Genomic DNA, 22,799 nt, shown 5'->3' with positions numbered 1-22,799 from the left:
ATAAACCCTTAGCCAGACTAACCAGAGGGCTCAGAGGCACTACCCAAATTAATAAAATCAGAAGTGAAAAGGGAGACATAACAACAGAAACTGGAAATTCAAAAAAATCATCAGATCCTATTACAAAAGCTTATACTCAACAAACTTGGAAAATCTGAACGAAATAGACAATTTTCTAGACAAATATCAGGTGCCAATGTTAAAACAGGATCAGATAAGCCACCTAAGCAATATACCACCTAATTAAGCAATATACCACCCTAAATAGTCCCATAAGTCCTGAGGAAATAGAAGCAGTCATTAACAGTCTTCCAACCATAAAAATCCAAGGACCATATGGGTTTAGTGGGGAATTCTATGATATCTTCAAAAGGACCAACACACTTCAAACTATTCTACAAAATAGAAACACAAAGAACACTACCCAATTCATTCTATGAAGACACAATAACGCTTATTCCTAAACCAAACAAAGAACCAACAAGGAAAGAGAACTTCAGACCAATTTCCCTTATGAATATTGATGCAAAAATACTCAATAAAATTCTTACGAACTGAATCCAAGATGCAGGGATGGATCAACATATGGAAATCCATCAGTGTAATGCACTACATAAACAAACTCAAGGATAAAAACCAAATGATTGTTTAATTAGATGCTGAAAAAGAATTTGACAAAATTCAGCATCCCTTCATGATAAAAGTCTTGGAGAGATCAGGAATTCAAGGCCATACCTAAACATGGTTTAAGCAATATACAGCAAACCAGTAACCAACATCAAACTACGTGGAGAAAAACCCCACTAAAATCAGGGACCAGACAAGGCTGCCCACTTTCTCACTATCTATTCAATATAGTACTTGAAGTTCTAGCTAGAGCAATTAGACAACAAAAGGAGGTCAAAGGTATACAAATTGGAAAGGAAGAAATCAAAATATCACTATTTGCAGATGATATGATCTTATACTTAAGTGATCCCCAAAAATTCCACCAGAGAACTCCTAAAGCTGATAAACAACTTCAGCAAAGTGGCTGGATATAAAATTAACTCAAACAAATCAGTAGCCTTCCTGTACTAAAAGGTTAAACAAGCTAAGAAAGAAATTAGGGAAATGACACCCTTCACAATAGTCACAAATAGTATCACATGCCTTGGTGTGACTCTATCCAAGCAAGTAAAAGATCTGTATGACAAGAACTTCAAGCCTCTGAAGAAAGAAATCGAAGAAGATCTCAGAAAATGGAAAGATCTTCCATGCTCATAGATTGGCAGGATTAATATAGTTAAAAGGGCCATCTTGCCGAAAGCAATCTACAGATTCAATGCCATCCCCACCAAAATTCCAAATCAATTCTTCATAGAGTTAGAAAGAGCAATCTGCAAATTCATTTGGAATAACAAAAAACCCAGCATAGTGAAAACTATTCTCCACATCAAAAGAACACCTGGGGGAAATCACCATCCCTGACCTCAAGCTCTACTACAAAGCAATAGTGATAAAAAAAAAAACTGTATGGTATTGGTAGATAGACAGGGGGGAAATCAATGGAATAGAATTGAAGACCCATCAGCCATTAGAAACAATGAATTCATGAAATTCGTAGACAAATGGATGGAGTTGGATAACATCATACTAAGTGAGGTAACCCAGTCTCAAAAGATCAATCATGGTATGCACTCACTGATAAGTGGATATTAACCTAGAAACTTGGAATACCCAAGAAATAATCCACATATTAAATGATGTCCAAAAAGAACAGAGAAGTGGCCCCCTGGTTCTGGAAAGACTCAATGCAACAGTATAGGGGAATACCAGAACAGGGAAGTGGGAAGGAGTAGATGGAGGAACAGGGGGAGGGAAGAGGGCTTATGGGACTTGCGGGGAGTGGGGACCCAGAAAAGGGGAAATCATTTGATATGTAAATAAAGAATACATCGAATAAAAAAAAGAACTGAAGACCCAAAAAGAACCCACACACCTACAGTCACTTGATATTTGACAAAGGATCTAAAAACATTCAGTGGAAAAAGACAGCATTTTTAACAAATGGTGCTAGATCAACTGGCAGTAAGCATGTAGAAGGATGCAAATTGATCTATTATTATCTCCCTGTACAAAGCTCAAGTCTAGGTGGATAAAGGACCATAAAACTAGACACACTGAAACTTATAGAGAAGAAAGTGGGGAAGAACCTTGAACACATGGGCACAGGAAAAATTTTCCTGAATAGAACACCAATGGCTTATGCTGTAAGAACAAGAATCGACAAATGGGACCTCATAAAACTGCAAAGCTTTTGTAAGGCAAAGAACACTGTCAATAGAACAAAACAGCAACCAACAGATTGGGAAAAGATCTTTACCAATCCTACATCCAATAGAGGACTCATATCCAATGTATGCAAAGAACTCAAGAAGTTAGACTCCAGAGAGTCAAATAACCCTGTTAAAAAATGGGGTACAACTCCTGGGCATATATCCAGAGGATTCCCAAGTATGTAATAAGGATTGATGCTCCACTATGTTCATAGAAGCCCTATTTATAACAGTGAGAAGCTGGAAAGAACCCAGATGTCCCTCAACGGAGGAATGGATACAAAAAATATGGTATATATACACAATGGAGTACTATTCAGCCATTAGAAACAATGAATTCATGAAATTCTTAGACAAATGGATGGAGCTGGAGAACATCATACTAAGTGAGGTAACCCAGTCTCAAAAGATCAATCATGTATGCACTCACTGATAAGCGGATATTAGCCTAGAAACTTGGAATACCCAAGACATAATCCACATATCAAATGATGTCCAAGAAGAACGGAGGAGTGACCCCTGGTTCTGGAAAGGCTCAGTGCAGCAGTATATGGCAATACCAGAACAGGGAAGTGGGAAGGAGTAAATGGGGGAACAGGGGGAGGGAAGAGGACTTATGGGACCTTTCAGGGAGTGGGGAGCCAGGGAAGGGGAAATCATTTGAAATGTAAATAAAAAATATATCGAATAAAAAATGGGGGTACAGAGCCAAACAGGGAATTCTCAACTGAGGAAATCTGAATGGCTCTGAAGCACCTAAAGAAATGTTCAGCATCCTTAGTTATCAGGGAAATGCACATCAAAACAACCATGAGATTCCACCTCATACCAGTCAAAATGGCTAAGATGAAAACTCAGAGGACAGCAGTTGCTGGAGAGGATATGGAGAAAGAGGAACACTTCTCCATTGTTGGTGGGATTGCAACCTGGTAAAACCACTCTGGAAATCAGTTTGGTGGTTCCTCAGAAAACTAGACAGTACTACCTGAGGACCCAACTATACCACTCCTGGGAATATACCCAGAAGATGTTCCAACTTGTAATAAGGACACATGCTCCACTATGATCATAGCAGCTTTATTTATAATAGCCAGATGCTGGAAAGAACCCAGATATCCTTCAACAGGGGAATGGATACAGAAATTTGTGGTATATATACACGATGGAGTATTATTCAGCTATTAAAAACAGTGAATTCATAAAATTCTTAGGTAAATGGATGGAACTAGGAAGTGTCATCCTTAGAAAGGTAACCCAGTCACAAAAGAACGCACATGGTATGCACTCACGGATAAGTGGATATTAGCCCAAAAGCTCAAAATAAACAAGTTACAATTCACAGACCACAGGAAGCTCAAAAAGGAGGAGAACTGAAGTGGGAGTACTTTGGTTCCTGTGAGAAATGAAACAAAATACTCACAGGAACAATAATGGGAACAAAGTGTGGGGCAGAAACTGAGGAAAAGGCCACCCAGAGACTGCCCTATCTGGGCATTCATCCTATAAACAGTCACCAAACCCTGACACTATTATGGATGACAAGAAGTGCTTGAAGAAAGGAGCCTGTTATGGCTGTCCTCCTGAGGGGCCCTGCCAGAGCTTTACAGATACAGAGGCAGATGCTAGAAGCTAACCATTGGACTGGGCATGGGGTCGCCAATGGAGGAGTTGGTGGGTGGACTAGAGGAGCTGAAGGGGTTTGCAGCCCCATGGGAATAATGAAGATGTCAGCCACACAGACACCCCAGGACTCCCAGGGACTGGAGTTGTTCCCCATCAACCAAGGGGTACACATGGTTCCAGCCAAAAGTGTGGCAGAGGAATGCCTTGTTGGGCTTCAGTGGGAGGAATGATCCTTGGTCCTGTGAAGGCTCAATAGATGCCCCAACAATGGTAAATCAAGGGAGGGAAGTGGGAGTGTGTCAAGTGGAGGAACATATACATGGAGGCAGAGTGTGGGAAGAGGGTGTCCCGACCTGCAGGACAGTCAACAAGGTCCCCGGAACTACCTAGGGAAAGGAGAGACAAGAGACATGAGAGACAGACAGCAAGTCTGATTCTGATCAAGCTGTCCAATTTTAATTTTTACACAAGACAATATAAAGGCAAGCAAGCAGGTGTGGGGAGGGGTGAAGGGGGGAAAGTCATTGTATTCGGGGAACAATCTCAGGGGGCTAGCATCATTTCTCAGGAACAGTTTCTCAAAATTGTCTCTCAGAATCTCAGAGAAGAGTTGGCAAGTGCTGTAGGAACTTGGCATCATATTTTGATCATGAGGAGGTAAGGTGGAAAGGAGTTGCTATGATAACCTAACCACAGGTAAGCTTCGTTTGTTCGAGTCCACTCGGGTGAGCTCTGTATGTACTGACCATCTAGCTTACATGGCTAATCTTTAAACTAGTACATTTCCTTCTAAAAGCAGTCTAGAGAAAGCAGGCTAGAGATGACTGAGAGGAGGGTGTTTTGAGCTCTGTGAGAATGGCTCCTGGCAGAAGGGGTTGGGGGTTTTCGGGGATGGGGAAACCAGGAAAGGTTTTAGCATTTAAAATGTAAATGAAGAATATATTCAATAAAAAAAGAATTCTCTAATCTCTGTTCTAGACTCTCCAACCTAGCATTTAATTTTTTAGTCTTCTCATTCTGCTGTTTCTTTTTTTAAAGGATATGTAAAATTGTAGTCATTACTGAAAAAATAATTAATAATTATTTGTATGCTGATAACTGAAACAAAATCATAAGGAATCCAGATGCATTGTGTCACTGTATTTTTCTTTTTTTAACACAAAATGTTTTTCTTGCCAGGCAGTGGTGGTGCACACCTTTAATCCCAGCACTTGGGAAGCAGAAGCAGGCAGATTTCTGAGTTTTAGGCCAGCCTGGTCTTCAGAATGAGTTCCAGGACAGCCAGGGCTATACAGAGAAACCCTGTCTCAAAAAAATTTTTTTTCTTTTTAATCTCTAATTCTATCCTTAAGAACTTTCCAAGTAACTTACCAAGTCTGTTGACTTTTCAACTTTTCCTGCCATTTCCACAAATCCGTAGATGTTGTCAGCTAAGTTTCACTGTCACTCAGCTAGCACTTCATGCAGGCATCTGGCTCCTGGTTCTGTGCCCTCTGGTAGATCCCTCTCTCCACCTGACTCTGTATGGTTGCAGGATTTCACTTACAGGCACCCAAGAGCAGTTCTAGACCCACAGACTCAATCACACAGGGCTGGGCCTGTCCTCTGACCTCTGCCCACTCGTGAAGTTGGCTCCAGGCCAAGAGATGCTGCTACCTATTCTGTATCTGGGTCATTTCAGGCTTCCCCCCTCCACAACACCCTGAGTACATGCTGGTTTCTCACCAGCCCACTCCCTCTGCCATATCTTGAAAGTGAACTAAAGTTCTGGCCTGGGAGAGACCTGGGAGCAGGTCTATCAATCACCAGCTGGCTTAGCTCATAGGCCTGTGATGTGCACTGGGTCTTTCTGTTGACTCTATATCAAAGAGAATGCCTTCCACCCAGCTAGAAAACTGCTTTCAGAGGTGTTTGTTCCTGTCTTTCCACCCAGAGCTTTTGCTCAAAGCCCTTAAACTGGACACCATTTGTAACCAAGTTCTTTTATTCTGTGCCTCATTTCCCAAATGACTAGGAAGCTATTATTTATCAACAAATGCTAGGCAATTCAACCATCTTGTCCACACTACTCCATGTCTGCTACATGACTGGTTACCACACTTCAGTTCCATATATGTGACTGTGAGTTCCAGTGGTGAATCTTGCCACACCTCTTTATTTTCCAGAATATCTCCTCTCTCTCTCTCTCTCTCTCTCTCTCTCTCTCTTTCTCTCTCTCTCTCTCTCTCTCTCTCTCCTCTCTTTCTCTCTCTCCACCCCATGACAGTTGTCCCACCTTCTAATCCTATCTCAGTTTATTGTCCATCAGATTTTATTGACAGGTGATGCTTTCACACACTGTTACAGGAGATTATTGCTACAGAGCCTAGCATAACTACCCTCTGAGAGACTTAACCCAGAAGGCTTACAGAAACAGATACTCACATACAAACATTGCATGGAGCTCAGAAATCCTGTGGAAGATGGGGAGGAAGAATTAAAGGAGCTAAAGGTGTCAAGGACACCACAAAGAAAACCATACAGAATCGACTATGTCCCATAGAGGCTTATAAAGACTAAACCACAAAGCTAAAAGCATGCATGGGATATGAAACAGATGTGCAGCTAGGTCCTCATGTGGAGCCTTAACAGCTAGAGCAGGGGCTACCTCTAACTCTCTTGATTTCCTTTGGATCTCATTCTCCTAACTGGTCTGCTTTGTCTAGACTCAAAAGGAAAAGATGGCACTTGGTGTTAATGCACTTGATATGCCAAGAATGGCTGATAGTCCATGAGAACCCTCACTTCCTCTGAGGAATAAGGGGAGGGATGCTTAGAGGAAGTGAGGTGAGCGTGAAGGGACAGGGAGAAGAGATGGGAAGGGTGCTGATATCAAGACTCTGAACTCCCACTAGTGGACATCACACCTAAGTGACAATGTGGCTTGGCACACCTGCTGACAAGGCAACAGCCACCATATCCCAGAATCTACTTGGCTCACCTCCCACCTTTACCTGTGGCTCATATCACTATCCATGTATAAAAGGAAGACCCTCTCCCTCTCCCTCTCCTCAGCTCTCCCTCTCCCTTCCTCTCTCTCTCCCTCTTCCCTCTCCGTCTCTCCCTCTCTCTCCCCTCTCTCCCTCTCTCCCTCTCTCCCTCTCTTCCCTCTCCCCTCTCTCCCTCTCTCCCTCCCTCCCTCTCCCTCTCTCCCTCTCCCTCTCCCTCTCTCCCTCTCTTCCCTATATCCCCCTCCCTCTCTCCCTCTCTCTCTCCCTCTCTCCCCTCTCTATCTATCTCTCCCTCTCTCCCTCTCCTCATCTCCCTCTCCCCTCCTCTCCCCCTCACTCTCCCCTTCTCTCCCTCTCCCTCACTCCCTCTCCCCCTCTCCCCTCTCCCTCTCCTCTCCCTCTCCCTCTCCTCTCCCCCTCTCCCCCCCTCCCTCTCTCCCTCTCCCCCTCCCTCTCTCCCTCTCCCTCTCTTCCATCTCTCCCCCTCCCTCTCCTCCCTCTCCCTCTCCCTCTCCTCCCTCTTCCCTCCCTCTCCCTCTTTCCCCTCTCCCTCTTCCCCTCTCCCTCTTCCCTCTCCCTCTCCCTCTCCCTCATCCCTCTCTCCCTCTCCCTCTCTCCCCCTCCCTCTCCCTCTCTCCCTCTCCCCTCTCTCCCTCTCTATCTCTCCCTCTCTCCCTCTCCCTCTCTCCCTCTTCCTCTCCCTCTCTCCGTATCCCTCTCCCTCTCCCTCTCCCCCTCTCCCTCTCCCCCTCTCCCTCTCCCTCTCTCCCTCTCCCCCTCTCTCCCTCTTCCTCTCCCTCTCTCCGTATCCCTCTCCCTCTCCCTCTCCCCCTCTCCCTCTCCCCCTCTCCCTCTCCCTCTCTCCTCTCCCTCTCCCTCTCTCCCTCTCTATCTCTCCCTCTCTATCTCTCCCTCTCTCCCTCTCCCTCTCTCCCTCTCTCCGTATCCCTCTCCGTATCCCCTCTCCCCCTCTCCCTCTCCCTCTCTCCCTCTCTATCTCTCCCTCTCTCCCTCTCCCTCTCTCCCCTCTTCCTCTCCCTCTCTCCGTATCCCTCTCCCTCTCCCTCTCCCCCTCTCCCTCTCCCTCTCTCCCTCTCCCTCTCCCTCTCTCCCTATTTTTCTCCCTCTCCCTCTCCCTCTCCCCCTCTCCCTCTCCCTCTCTCCCACCTCCCTCTCCCTCTCTCCCTCTCCCTTTCCCTCTCTCCCTCTCCCTCTCCCTCTCTCCCTCTTACTCTCCCCCTCCCTTTTCCTCTCCCTCTCCCTCTCTCCCTCTCCCTATCTCTCTCCCCCTCCCTCTCCCTCTCCCTCTCCCTCTTTCCCTCTTCCTCTCCCTCTCTCCTTATCCTCCCTCTTCCTCTCCCTCTTCCTCTCCCTCTCCCTCTCTCCCTCTTCCTCTCCCTCTCCCTCTCCCTCTCTCCCTCTTCCTCTCCCTCTCTCCCTCTCCCTCTCCCTCCCCTCTTCCTCTCCCTCTCTCCCTCTCCCTCCCCCTTTCCCTCTCCCTCTCTCTTTCTCTCACTTCTCCTTTTGCCACCACCTTGCCCTTCTCCCTCTCAATAAACTTCATGTTGAACTGTTTAACCTGGTGTGATCTTCTGGAACTGCACGATGATCACAACAGAAGGGAATCTGTGATTGTGATGTAATAACCTGTTATCCACCCAAGAGGCTGGGAAAGAATGTCTTTAATCACCTGCTGACTTTTGCTATATCTGTATGATTAATGCCATAACAGATTCTCTCCCAAACACATATTGTGATCTTGTCAATCTATATAACATGTCTTTATAGGAGATATCACTTTAGTCAATATAATCTGTCTTTATGGAAGATGTCACATGTAATTTATAAAAAGTTTCAATGTAGCCACTCTTATGCTTTATCATGCATATGAGATTGAGTTAATTATTGCAAATAAAGTTTTTTTTGCCAAATTGTGCAATGCTTAAATATGAAATAAACTACTTGGGATCAGACTACCAACATTTGAGCCCATACCATCCATTGTGTCCCATTGAACTGAACTATCTTGCCTCTGTGAATCATTTTTCGGCTAGGCATGATGATGACAGAATTCCCCAGAATTCCTAATACACAAAATACTCCATTGGATCCTGTCTTAGTTTGGGTTTTAGTGCTGTGAACAGAAACCATGACCAAGGCAACTCTTATAAGGATAACATTTAATTGGGGCTGGCTTACAGGTTCAGAAGTTCAGTCCATTATCATCAAGGCAGGAGCATGGCAGCATCCAGGCATACATAGGAGGAGCTGAGAGTTCTACCTTTTGTTCCAAAGGCAGCTAGCAGAAAACTGGCTTCCAGGCAGCTAGGACAAAAGTACTAAAGCCCAGACCCACAGTAACAAACCTACTCCAAAACCTCCTAATAGTGCCACTCCCTGTACCAAGCATATACAAACCATCACAGATCCTTAATCTATATTTATGGCTATCATAATGGGGAGGAATAGAAGACTCTGAAATCCCATCAACTGGAAACACAGTAAATCAAAATGGGGATACAAAAGAAAATAGAAATACTCTTATTGATCTATATAGTGGGTATAGTCCTCATAATATTTATCTACAGAAACTAAAGAACTTATTAGAATGACAAAATGTTGGGGCAGTGGCGGCAGCAGCAGCAGCTGGTCCAGCGGAAGGGCTATCAGCAGTGAAACCAAGGTGACAGGGTCCAGGCAGGACTTGCACCCGCTACCACTGACCTTCGCTGGCCAGCCAGGCTACAAATGGTGGCAGATTTACAGCGCCTTCCATCCCACAGAAGCTACATTAGAACTCTGCCTCCTGCCAGTCAGTGGAGAGTCTCTCCGCCATCTTGGATCTTGGGCACCAGAGAAATCAGACAGACTGAGGTACACAAATATAACCCAAGGCCAACATCGCAGGGGTCTAAGCCCGACGGGCGTTGGCCTATACCCAGGCCCAGGGCTGTTGGGGGGGAGGGGGAAATCAGTGTGCAAACCTGGCCAGGAGGTTGTTTGCCCGGCCCAGCGCACATGCTGCCATTTTGACTACGGGACAACAGAGAGTTCTAGCAGGCAAAGTCAGCTAAGAGTCATAGCCTGAGGCTAACATAGCGAGGGTCTAAGACAGACAGGCCTTGGACTGACCCCAGGCCCTGGACTGCTCGGTGGGCCATCTGTGTGCCAACCCAGCCAGGAGGTTGTTAGCCTAGCAGACTCTCCTGGCACTTTCAGGGAGCGCGCGCACACTCTGCCATCCTAGCCACCTGACAGAACCAATTAACAGTCATAGCCCGAGGGGAACTTGGCTCGGGCCTTAGCTTGCCTGGCTTTTGCCTAGACTCAGGGCTTCAGCAGCTAGGCTAGCCTTGTGTGCACCAACCCAGTTGGGAGATGGCCTGCCCAGCAGAGTGACCAGCACTCGGAAAAGGTACTGCAGCATAGACCATCAGCAATCACTGGAGGAGCAAACAGGCACCACCAGGTTCACACAGACAACCTGGGGCAAGGCACACTAGGGCTCCAGGGGCATCCAAAAGGAAGACAGCACATTAGCAATCTGTATCAGGGGAAACCCAGCGATCCAGTGTTGCAGAAATGGCCCTACAGCCTCACAGGAGGCACAAATACCAGCCAGAGACAAGACCAACTAACACCAGAAATAAGATGGCAAAGGCCAAATGCAGAAACGCTACTAACAGAAATCTAGGCAATATGGCAGTGTCTGAACCAAACTCTCCAACATCAGCAAGTCCTGGTTACACAAACACACCAGAAAAACAAGATTTGGTTTTAAAAATCACTGTTCATGATGCTGCTAGAAGAACACAAAAAGGACATAAATGAATCTCTTAAAGAAAGAAATACAGGGGAACATGAATAAGCTAGAAACACGTATAATGGAAACACAAAAATCACTTAAAGAAATGCAGGAGAATAAGGCTCAAGAGACAGAAGCCAATAAAAAAGAAACAAAAAAAAACTTTAAGAAATGCAAGAGAAAGTGAGTCAAACAGCAGAAGTCATGAAAGAGGAAACACAAAAATCTCTTAAAGAATTAAAGGAAAACACAAACAAGCAAGTGAAGGAGCAAAGCAAAACCATCCAGGATCTAAAATCAGAAGTAGAAAAAACTAAGCAATCACAAAGGGAGACAACTTTGGAGATAGAAAACCTTGAGAAGAAATCAGGGGCCATAGATGCAAATATCAACAACAGAATACAAGAGATGAAAGAAAGAATCTCAGATGCCGAAGATACCGTAGAAACCATTGACTCAACAGTCAAAAAAAATGCAAAATGCAAAAAACTTGTATCCCAGAACATCCAGGAAATCCAGGACACAATGAGAAGACCAAACCTAAGGATTATAGGTATAGATGAGAGTGAAGATTTACAGCTGAAAGCGCCAGCAAATATCTTCAACAAAATTATGGAAGAAAACGTTCCCAACTTAAAGAGAGAGATGCCCATGAATATACAAGAAGCCTACAGAACTCCAAACAGACTGGACCTGAGCAGAAATACCTCTCATCACATAATAATCAAAACCCCAAATGTACTAAACAAAAAAAAAAAAAAGAATATTAAAGGCAGCAAGAGAAAAAGGCCAAGTAACATATAAAGAAAGACCTATGAGAATCACACCAGACTTCTCACCAGAGACCATGAAAGCTAGAAGATCCTGGGCAGATATCATGCAGACTCTAAGAGAACACAAATGTCATCCAACACTACTATACCCAGCAAAACCATAGATGGAGAAACCAAGATATTCCATGACAAAACCAAATTTACACAATATCTTTCTACAAACCCAGATCTACAAAGAATAACAGGAGGAAAACTCCAATACAAGGAGGGAAACGACACCCTGAAAAAAGCAAGATAGTTACCTTCTTTCATCAAACCCAAAAGAAGATAACTACTCAAATATAAAAATAACATCGAAAATGACAGGAAGTAATAATCACTATTCCTTAATATCTTTTAACGTCAATGGACTCAACTCCCCAATAAAAAGACATAGACTAACAGACTGGATAAGGAAACAGGACCCTACATTTTGCTGCATACAGGAAACACAACTCAATGTCAAAGACAAAAACTACCTTAGAGTAAAAGGCTGGAAGACAATTTTACAAGCCAATGGTCTCAGGAAACGAGCCGGAGTAGCCATTCTAATATCAGATAAAATTGACTTTCAACCCAAAGTCATCAAAAGAGACACAGAAGGACACTTCTTGCTGGTCAAAGGAAAAATCCACCAAGAATAACTTTCAATTCTGAACATCTATGCGCCAAATTCAAGGGCACCCTCATTCATAAAAGAAACTTTACTAAAGCTCTAAGCACAATTGCACCTAACACAATAATTGTGGGTGACTCCAACACTCCACTCTCCTCGTTGGACTGATCAGGAAAACAGAAACTAAACAGGGACACAATAAAATTAATTGAAGCTTTGGACCAATTGGACTTGACTGATATTTATAGAATATTTCACCCTAAAACAAAAGAACCTCAGCACCTCATGGTACCTTCTCCAAAATCGACTATATAATTGGTCACAAGACAGACCTCAACAAATATAAAAAGATCCGAACTAATCCCATGCCTCCTATCGGATCACTATGGAGTAAGAGTGGTCTTCAATGGCAACAAAAACAACAGAAAGCCCACATACACATGGAGGCTGAACAATACTCTACTCAATGACACCTTGGTAAAAGAAGAAATAAAGAAAAAAATCAGAGACTTTTTAGAATTTAATGAAAATGAAGGCACAACATACCCAAATCTTTGGGACACAATGAAAGTAGTGATAAGAGGAAAACTCATAGCCCTAAGTGCCTCCAAAAAGATAATGGAGAGAGCATACGCTAGCAGCTTAAGGACACACCTGAAAGCCCTGGAACAAAAAGAAGCCAATTCACCCAGGAGGAGTAAAGGACAGGAAATCATCAAGCTCAGGGCTGAAATCAGTCAAGTGGAAACAAAGAGAACCATACAAAGAATCAACGAATCCATGAGCTGTTTTTTTTTTTTTTTTGAGGAAATCAACAAGATAGATAAACCCTTAGCCAGACTAACCAAAGGGCAGAGAGAAAGTATCCAAATTAGCAAAATTAGAAATGAAAAGGGGGATATAACAACAGAAACTGAGGAAATTCAAAATATCATCAGATCCTACTACAAAAGCCTATACTCAACACAACTGGAGAATCTGGAGGAAATGGACAATTTCCTAGACAGATACCAAATACCAAAATTAAATCAGGACCAAATAGATCATCTAAACAGTCCCATAACCCCTAATGAAATAGAAGGGGTCATAGAAAGCCTTCCAACCAATAAAAGCACAGGACCAGATGGCTTCAGTGCAGAATTCTATCAGACCTTCAAAGAAGACCTAACACCAATACTCTTCAAAATATTCCACAAAATAGAAACAGAAGGGACACTACCCAATTCCTTCTATGAAGCCACAATCCCACTGATACCAAAACCACACAAAGATTCAACAAAAAAAGAGAACTTCAGACCAATTTCCCTTATGAACAGTGATGCAAAAATACTCAATAAAATTCTTGCCAACCGAATCCAAGAACACATAAAAACGATCATCCACCATGATCAAGTAGGCTTTATCCTAGGGATTCAGGGTTGGTTCAATATACGGAAATCCATCAATGCAATCCACTACATAAACAAACTCAAAGAAAAAAACCACATGGTCATTTCATTGGATGCTGAAAAAGCATTTGACAAAATTCAGCATCCTTTCATGCTTAAAGTCTAGGAAAGAACAGGAAGTCAAGGCCCATACCCAAACATAGTAAAAGCAATATACAGCAAACAGGTAGCCAGCATCAAACTAAGTGGAGAGAAACTTGAAGCAGTCCCACTAAAATCAGGGACTAGACAGCGCTGCCCCCTTTCTCTTATCTTTTCAATATTGTACTTGAGGTACAAGCTCGGGCAATTAGACAACAAAAGGAGGTCAAAGGGATACAAATTGGAAAGGAAGAAGTCAAACTATCATTATTTGCAGATGATATGATAGTCTACCTAAGTGACCCAAAAAACTCCACTAGAGAACTCCTACAGCTGATAAACAACTTCAGCAAAGTGGCTGGTTATAAAATAAACTCAAGCAAATCAGTAGCCTTCCTATACTCAAAGGATAAGCAGACTGAGAAAGAAATTAGGGAAATGACACCCTTCACAATAGCCACAAACAGTATAAAGTACCTTGGGGTGACTCTTACCAAACATGTGAAAGATCTGTATGACAAGAACTTCAAAACTCTGAAGAAGGAAATGGAAGAAAACCTCAAAAGAATGGAAAAACCTCCCATACTCATGGATCGGCAGGATTAATATAGTTATAATGGCCATTTTGCCAAAAGCAATATACAAATTCAATGCAATACCCATCAAAATCCCAACTCAATTCTTCATAGAGTTAGAAAGAGCAATTCTCAAATTCATCTGGAATAACAAAAAACCCAGGTTAGCTAAAACTTTTCTCAAGAACAAAAGAAATTCTGGGGGAATCAGTATCCCTGACTTCAATCAATACTACAGAGCAATAGTGTTAAAAACTGCATGGTATTGGTACAGTGACAGGCAGATAGATCAATGGAACAGGATTGAAGATCCAGAATGAACCCACACACCTATGGCCACTTGATCCTCGACAAAGAGGCTGAAAACATCCAATGGAAAAAAGATAGCCTTTTCAACAAATGGTGCTGGTTCAACTGGAGGTCAGCATGCAGAAGAATGCGAATTGATCCATCCTTGTCTCTTGGTACTAAGCTCAACTCCAAATGGATCAAGGACCTCCACATAAAGCCAGACACTCTGAAGCTAATAGAAAAGAAACTGGGGAAGACCCTTGAGGACATTGGTACAGGGGGAAAGTTCCTGAACAGAACACCAATAGCGTATGCTCTAAGATCAAGAATTGACAAATGGGACCTCATAAAATTACAACGTTTCTGTAAAGTAAAGGATACCATCAAAAGAACAAATTGGCAACCAACAATTGGGAAAAGATCTTCACCAACCCTACATCAGATAGAGGGCTAATATCCAATATATAGAAAGAACTCAAGAAGTTAGACCCCAGAAAACCAAATAACCCTATTTAAAAATGGGGTACAGAGTTAAACAAAGAATTCTCACCTGAAGAACTTCGGATGGCGGAGAAACATCTTAAAAAATGCTCAACTTCATTAGTCATCAGGGCAAATCAAAACAACCCTGAGATTTCACCTTACACCAGTCAGAATGGCTAAGATTAAAAACTCAGGAGACAGCAGGTGTTGACGAGGATGTGGAGAAAGAGGAACACTCCTCCACTGCTGGTGGGGCTGTAAGACGGTACAACCACTTTGGAAATCAGTCTGGCGGCTCCTCAGAAAACTGGACATGACACTTCCGGAGGACCCCGATATACCTCTCCTGGGCATATGCCCAAAGGGTTCCCCGGCATGCAATAAAGACACATGCTCCACTATGTTCATAACAGCCCTATTTATGACAGCCAGAAGCTGAAAAGAACCCAGGTATCCCTCAACAGAAGAATGGATGAAAAAAATGTGGTATATCTACACAATGGAGTACTATTCAGCCATTAGAAACAATGAATTCATGAAATTCTTAGGCGAATGGATGGAGCTGGAGAACATCATACTAAGTGAAGTAACCCAGTCTCAAAAGATCAATCATGGTATGTACTCACTAATAAGTGGATATTAGCCTGGAAAACTGGAATACCCAAAACATAATCCACACATCAAATGAGGTACAAGAAGAATGGAGGAGTGGCCCCTGGTTCTGGAAAGACTCAGTGTCTTTAGCAATATAAGGCAAAACCAGAAAAGGGAAGTGGGAAGGGGTGGGAGGAAGAACAGGGGGAGGGAAGGAGGCTTATGTGACTTTTGGGGAGAGGGGGACCAGAAAAGGAGAAATCATTTGAAATGTAAATAAAAAATATATCGAATAAAAAAAAAGAATGACAAAATGTTAAAATCCATCATGGCACAGAAGCATAGTAACAAGAGCAGGAAGTTGAACAATCATCTCTCAACTGCACATAGGAATCAGAGATAGCAAACTGGAATAGGGATGAGATTATAAACTCTCAGAGCCCACACATAATGATAAAATTTCTTTAGCAAGGTTACTTCACCTCCCCAAACATCATCACAAACTGAAGACCAAGTTTTCAAATACCTGGACTTATGAGGCATTTCTAATTCAAACCATCACAAGAGTTAAAGTGTATTAATAACCAGGAGCATGATATAATGGTGTAAAATGTTGGGGATCTAGCAAACAAGAGTATCAAAGGTAAAATATCAACTTTGCTGAAAATATTTTTATCTTCTGACACAAAAATGGAAGCATACTACTTGAAAATATTGTTCTACACCTGAAAGTGCTGTTTAGACCTATATATTGTGTAACATAAAAGGCTGCCAATTTTGGAATGGTCTCATGTAGTACAGTGCTCTGGTGATGATGCAGGTTACAGGGTAAGCATCCTTTTCCCTTGGAATTGTCAGTATTAGTCCTAAGAGATGTAAGAATAGAGATGCTGTATTAAACTCACAGAAAATTCTAGGGGAAGCGTTATAGTTCAGATCCTGGTTTACTAAATCAAGACTATTCCAAAAGCAGAAACAAAACATGGTATACAATTTGGTATGGTAAAGACAAAGCCTGATCAGGAGACACCAAACAACTGTGGGAGTATAACCCAACCATGAGCAAGAACTGTCAGGTCATAAGATAAAATGAATCAAGAAACAATCCAGTGTATAATTGAGTATACAGTCTAAGAATGCTTATTGTATCATTGCACTGATGCTCTTTCTTCAGCCCATCCCTCGTCTCATATCTCCTTTTATGAGGAAACTTGTGTGATCAACTGACAGTGAAGAACAGAAATCAATTTAATTATGAGTGGATCCATTTGGTGTATGGGTGCAAACTGAAAATTGCTGTCAACCACAATAGAGCCTCACTGACTGGTAACCCCCATGAAGCTGGGCAGAGATTCAGTTGGTGAGCTTAATTTTGTGTGGACCAAAACATATAGGTTTTCAATATACATAGCATTATATTTAATGTTAAATAACTTGGTGCTTGTCAAAGGCTCTAGAATTCTGTAAACTGGAATATAAGGAATTCTATCTTAGAAGCATGTTGGTCAATGTATTCATCAGGGTTCTCTCTAGAGTCACAGAACTTATGGGTAGTCTCTACATAATAAGGGAATCTGTTAATGACTTACAGTCTATAGTCCAATTCCCCCTAAATGGTCAGCAGCAGCTGTGAATGGAAGTCCAATGGTCTAGCAGTTACTCAGTTCCACAAGGCAAGCAGGCAAAGAAGAGTGAATCTTCCTTCTTCCAATGTCCTTATATAGGACTCCAGCAGAAGGTGTGTCCCAGATTAAAGGGGTGTACCCCACTCCTGAATCTGGGACGTGCTTGTCCAAGGCTGACCTTGAACTCAGATATCTCCTTGCCTTAGTCTCCAGGGATTAAAGTCATGTACTACATTTCCCGAGCCTAAGTTTTTCATGGCAAGATTTCCATGCCAAGATCCAGGTCAGAAACATGTCTTCCAGCCTCAAGATCTGGATCACAGGTGAGTCTTCCAATTCTGGATTGTAATTCATTCCAGATATAGTCAAGTTGACAACCAGGAATAGCCACTACAGTCAACCAGAGTATCAATACAAAATATGGTGACATTTGTATGGCAAATTAATGGCCACTAAAAGGCATACATGGATCACTTTTTTCCACTTGTATATTAAAACATTATTCTAAAAAGATTTCAAGTAAAAAAGATTTACATAACAAATGAGCAGAACCCATATCTCAGTGAGGTTCTATACAATTAGAATACCCATTCTAAAGCTATGAAGCTTCATGGTGGATTTTCCACTGTCCCTGTCCTTTATACTTTTATGTATTTCAGTACAACTGTTTGACAGAGCTAAACCTGGACAATTAGATTTATATCTTCTTTTGTAACATTATTTACCTGACTCTTGTCCTTCCTTATTGCCTAATAATTACTCCTTTTCAGTCTCCTTTCTACACATTATACAGAACCCACATGCACATTTGTTTACACACACATTTTTTAATATTTTTATTTTCTATATTCTTTGTTTACATTCCAAATGATTTGCCCTTTCCCAGATCCCCCCTCTCCATATGTCCCATAAACCTTCTTCTCTCCATCCATTCTCCAATCACCTCCCTCCTTTTTCTCTGTCCTTATACTCCCCTCCAATGCTAGATCAATCCTTTCCAGGATCGGGATCCTGTCCATACTTCTTCATGGGAGTCATTTGTTATGCGATTTGTGCCTTGGGTATTCAGGGCTTCTGGGCTAATTAATATCCACTTATCAGAGATTGCTTCCATGTGTATTCTTTTGTGATTGGGTTACCTCACTTAGGATGATATTTTCCAGATCAAACCATTTGCCTAAAAATTTTGTGAATTCATTGTTTCTAATTGCTGAGTAGTATCCCATTGTGCAAATATACCATATTTTCTGTATCCATTCCTCCTTTGAGGGGCATCTGGGTTCTTTCCAGCTTCTGGCTATTATAAATAAGGCTGCTATGAACATAACGGAGCATGTCTTTATTGCATGCCAGGGAATCCTTTGAGTATATGCTCAGGAGAGGTATAGCAGTGTCCTCCTGAAGTGTCATGTCCAGTTTTCTGAGGAACCACCAGACTGATTTCCAAAGTGGTTGTACCACTTTACAGCCGCACCAGCAGTGGAAGAGTGTTCCTCTTTCTCCACATCCTCTCCAACACCTGCTGTCTCCTGAATTTTTTTGACCTTAGCCATTCTGACTGGTGTAAGGTGAAATCTCAGGGTTGTTTTGATTTGCATTTCCCTAATGATGTTGAGTACTTCTTAAGGTGCCTCTCAGCCATCTGAATTTCTTCAGGTGAAAATTCTTTGTTTAGATCTGTACCCCATTTTTAATAGGGTTATTTGGTTCCCTGGGGTCGAACTTCTTGAGTTCTTTGTATATACTGGATATTAGCCCTTTGTCAGATGTAGGGTTGGTGAATATCCTTTCCCAATTTGATGGTTGCCGTTTTGTCCTTTTAACAGTGTCCTTTGCCTTACAGAAACTTTGTAATTTTATGAGGTCCCATTTGTCAATTCTTTATCTTAAAGCATAAGCTATTGGTGATCTGTTCAGGAACTTTTCCCCTGTGCCCATGTCCTCAAGGGTCTTCCCCAGTTTGTTTTCTATTAGTTGCAGTGTGTCTGGTTTTACATGGAGGTCCTTGATCCACTTGGAGTGAAATTTAGTACATGGAGATAAGAATGGATCAATTCGCATTCTTCTGCATGCAGACCTCCAATTGAACCAGCACTATTTGTTGAAAAGGCTATCTTTTTTCCAGTGGATGTTTTCGGCTCCTTTGTTGAAGATCAAGTGACCATAGGTGTGTGGATTCATTTCTGGATCTTCAATTCTATTCCATTGGTCCACTTGTCTGTCACTGTGCCAATACCATGCAGTTTTTAACACTATTGCTCTGTAGTATTGCTTGAAGTCAAGGATACTGATTCCCCCAGAATTTCTTTTGTTCTTGAGAATAGTTTTAGCTATCCTGGGTTTTTTTGTTATTCCAGATGAATTTGAGAATTGCTTTTTCTAACTCTGCGAAGAACTGATTTGGGATTTTGATGGGGATTGCGTTGAAGACCACTTTTACTCCATAGTGATCTGATAGGAGGCATGGGATTAGCTCGATCTTCTTATATTTGTTGAGGTCTCTCTTGTGACCAATTATATGGTCGATTTTGGAGAAGATACCATGAGGTGCTGAGAAAAAGGTATATTCTTTTGCTTTAGGATAGAATGTTTTATATATATATATAAAACATATATATATGTTAAATCTAATTGGTCCAAAGCTGCAATTAATTTCACTGTGTTTCTGTCCAGTTTCTGTTTTCCTGATCAGTCCATTGAGGAAAGTGCAGTGTTGAAGTCACCCACAATTATTCTGTTAGGTGCAATGTGTGCTTTGAGCTTTAGTAAAGTTTCTTTTATGAATGAGGGTGCCCTTGCATTTGGAGCATAGATGTTCAGGATTGAGACTTCTTCTTGTTGTATTTTACCTTTGACCCGCAAGAAGTGTCCCTCAGATTCTCTTTTGATGACTTTAGGTTGAAAGTCAATTTTATCTGATATTAGAATGGCTACTCCAGCTTGTTTCCTGAGACCATTTGCTTGTAAAATTGTCTTCCAGCCTTTTACTCTAAGGTAGTGTTTGTCTTTGACACTGAGGTGTGTTTCCTGTAAGCAGCAAAATGTAGGGTCCTGTTTACGTATCCAGTCGGTTAGTCTACGTCTTTTTATTGGGGCATTGAGTCCATTGATGTTAAGAGATATTAAGGAATAGTGATTGTTACTTCCTGTCATTTTTGACGTTATTTTTTAAATTTGATTGGTTAACTTCTTTTGGGTTTGATGAAAGGTTACTATCTTGCTTTTTCCAGGGTGAAGTTTCCCTCCTTGTATTGCTGTTTTCCTCCTATTATCCTTTGTAGGGCTGGGTTTGTGGATAGATATTGGGTAAACTTGGTTTCGTCATGGAATATCTTAGTTTCTCCATCTATGGTGATTGAGAGTTTTGCCAGGTATAATAGTTTTGGCTGGCATTTGTGTTCTCTTAGAGTCTGCATGAGATCTGCCCAGGATCTTCTAGCTTTCATAGTCTCTGGTGAGAAGTCTGGTGTGATTCTGATAGGTCTTCCTTTATATGTTACTTGGCCTTTTTCTCTTACTGCCTTTAATATTCTTTCTTTGTTTAGTACATTTGGGGTTTTGATTATTATGTGACGGGAGGCATTTCTGTTCTGGTCCAGTCTGTTTGGAGTTCTGTAGGCTTCTTGTATATTCATGGGCATCTCTCTCTTTAGGTTAGGGAAGTTTTCTTCCATAATTTTATTGAAGATATTTGCTGGCCCTTTAAGTTGTAAATTTTCACTCTCATCTATGCCTATAATCCTTAGGTTTGGTCTTCTCATTGTGTCCTGGATTTGATGGATGTTTGGGGTTACAAGCTTTTTGCATTTTTCATTTTCTATAACTGTTGAGTCCATGGTTTCTATGGTATCTTCAGCATCTGAGATTCTTTCTTCTATCTCTTGTATTCTGTTGTTGATATTTGCATCTATGTCCCCTGATTTCTTCCCAAGGTTTTCTATCTCCAAAGTTGTCTCCCTTTGAGTTTTCTTAGTTGTTTCTACTTCTGATTTCAGATCCTGGATGGTTTTGCTTTGATCCTTCACTTGCTTGTTTGTGTTTTCCTTTAATTCTTCAAGAGATTTTTTTGTGTTTCCTCTTTCATGACCTCAGCCTGTTGACCAAAGTTCTCCTGTATTTCTTTAAGTGATTTTTGTGTTTCCTCCTTGTTGGCTTTTGTATTCTCCTGAATTTCTTTCAATGATTTTTGTGTTTCCCTTGTAAGGGCTTCTAACTTTTGATCTATTTTCTCCTGAATTTCTTTAAGTATGTCCTTCATGTGTTCCTCTACCAGCATCATGACCAGTGATTTTAAATCCAAATCTTGTTTTCTGGTGTGATCCAGGACCTGCTGTTAAAGGAGAATTGGGTTCAGATGCTGCCATATTGCCTTGATTTCTGTTAGTGATGCTCCTGTGTTTGCCTTTTGCCATCTCGTTCTCACTGGTGTTAGTTGGTCTTGTCAATGCTGTACTCACCAGTGCAAGCTGCCTCTTCCCAGCTGGCCTCTGGTGCACAGCTGACCTCCTGCACTGCCTGGAGACAGGGTGCTGTGGCCAAGGCTGTTCAGATCTTGAAGCAGACACCTGAAGGCTCCTGCCAGGGCCTGCTGGACTCACCAGAGCACACTGACTCCTCCCAGCCGCCCTCCTGGGTGCCCCTCTGACCTCTTGCAGGACCTGGAGATGTGGTGTTGTAGCCCAGGCTGTTCTGGAGATCTGAAGGCTCTCACCAGAGGCCTCAGGACTGGAACCTAAGCTCTGTGGTGCTGACCCACCAGAGCAAGATGTGTGCTCCCAGTCTGCCTCTGGGTGCACACCAGGCCCCTTGCACTTCCTAGAGACCGAGTGCTGTGGCCCAGGCTGTTCAGATCCCGAAGCAGACACCTGAAGGCTCCAGCCAGGGCCTGCTGGACTCCTATACACACATTTTTAATAATGGCTAGGCTTCACATATTTATGAGAACATGTGGGCATTTTTTTTCTGATGTTATATGACTTCTCTCAAGAGTCTGTATTATAAATCCATCCATTCCTTCTCAGTTTTCTATTTAATTTTTCTTTAGAGTAGAATAGCATTTTATTTTCTATATGTACAAGATTACCCCTATTAATTCTTCTGTTTTTGCTTAGCTTCATTTCCTTACTTTAGTGAATAAAGCAACAATAAATATGGGGGTGGAAATATTTCTGTGAGGTGCTACAGGATCCAATTAAACAGATTGCCTTCATATATAACAACAATGGACTCTCAGAAAAAGTCAATCATCCCATTCAAATGACACCTAATTAAGTATTTACAAATATGTACCTATCAAAGAAGTTTCTTTTTATTTTTATTTTTTATTCGATGTATTCTTTATTTACATTTCAAGGGATTTTTCCCTTTCCTGGATCCCCCCTCCCCGAAAGTCCCATAAGCCCTCTCCCCCCCCCCCCAGTTCCCCAATCCACCCCTTCTCACTTCCCTGCCCTAGTATTCCCATACACTGCTACCCTGAGCCTTTCCAGGACCAGGGGCAACTCCTTCCTTCTTCTTGGGCATCATTTGATATGTGAC

The sequence above is a fragment of the Apodemus sylvaticus genome, chromosome 13 (genome assembly GCF_947179515.1).
Source record: "Apodemus sylvaticus chromosome 13, mApoSyl1.1, whole genome shotgun sequence".
Taxonomy (NCBI): domain Eukaryota; kingdom Metazoa; phylum Chordata; class Mammalia; order Rodentia; family Muridae; genus Apodemus; species Apodemus sylvaticus.
The sequence above is the reverse complement of the archived record's forward strand: the minus strand, read 5'-3'. Positions refer to the sequence as shown.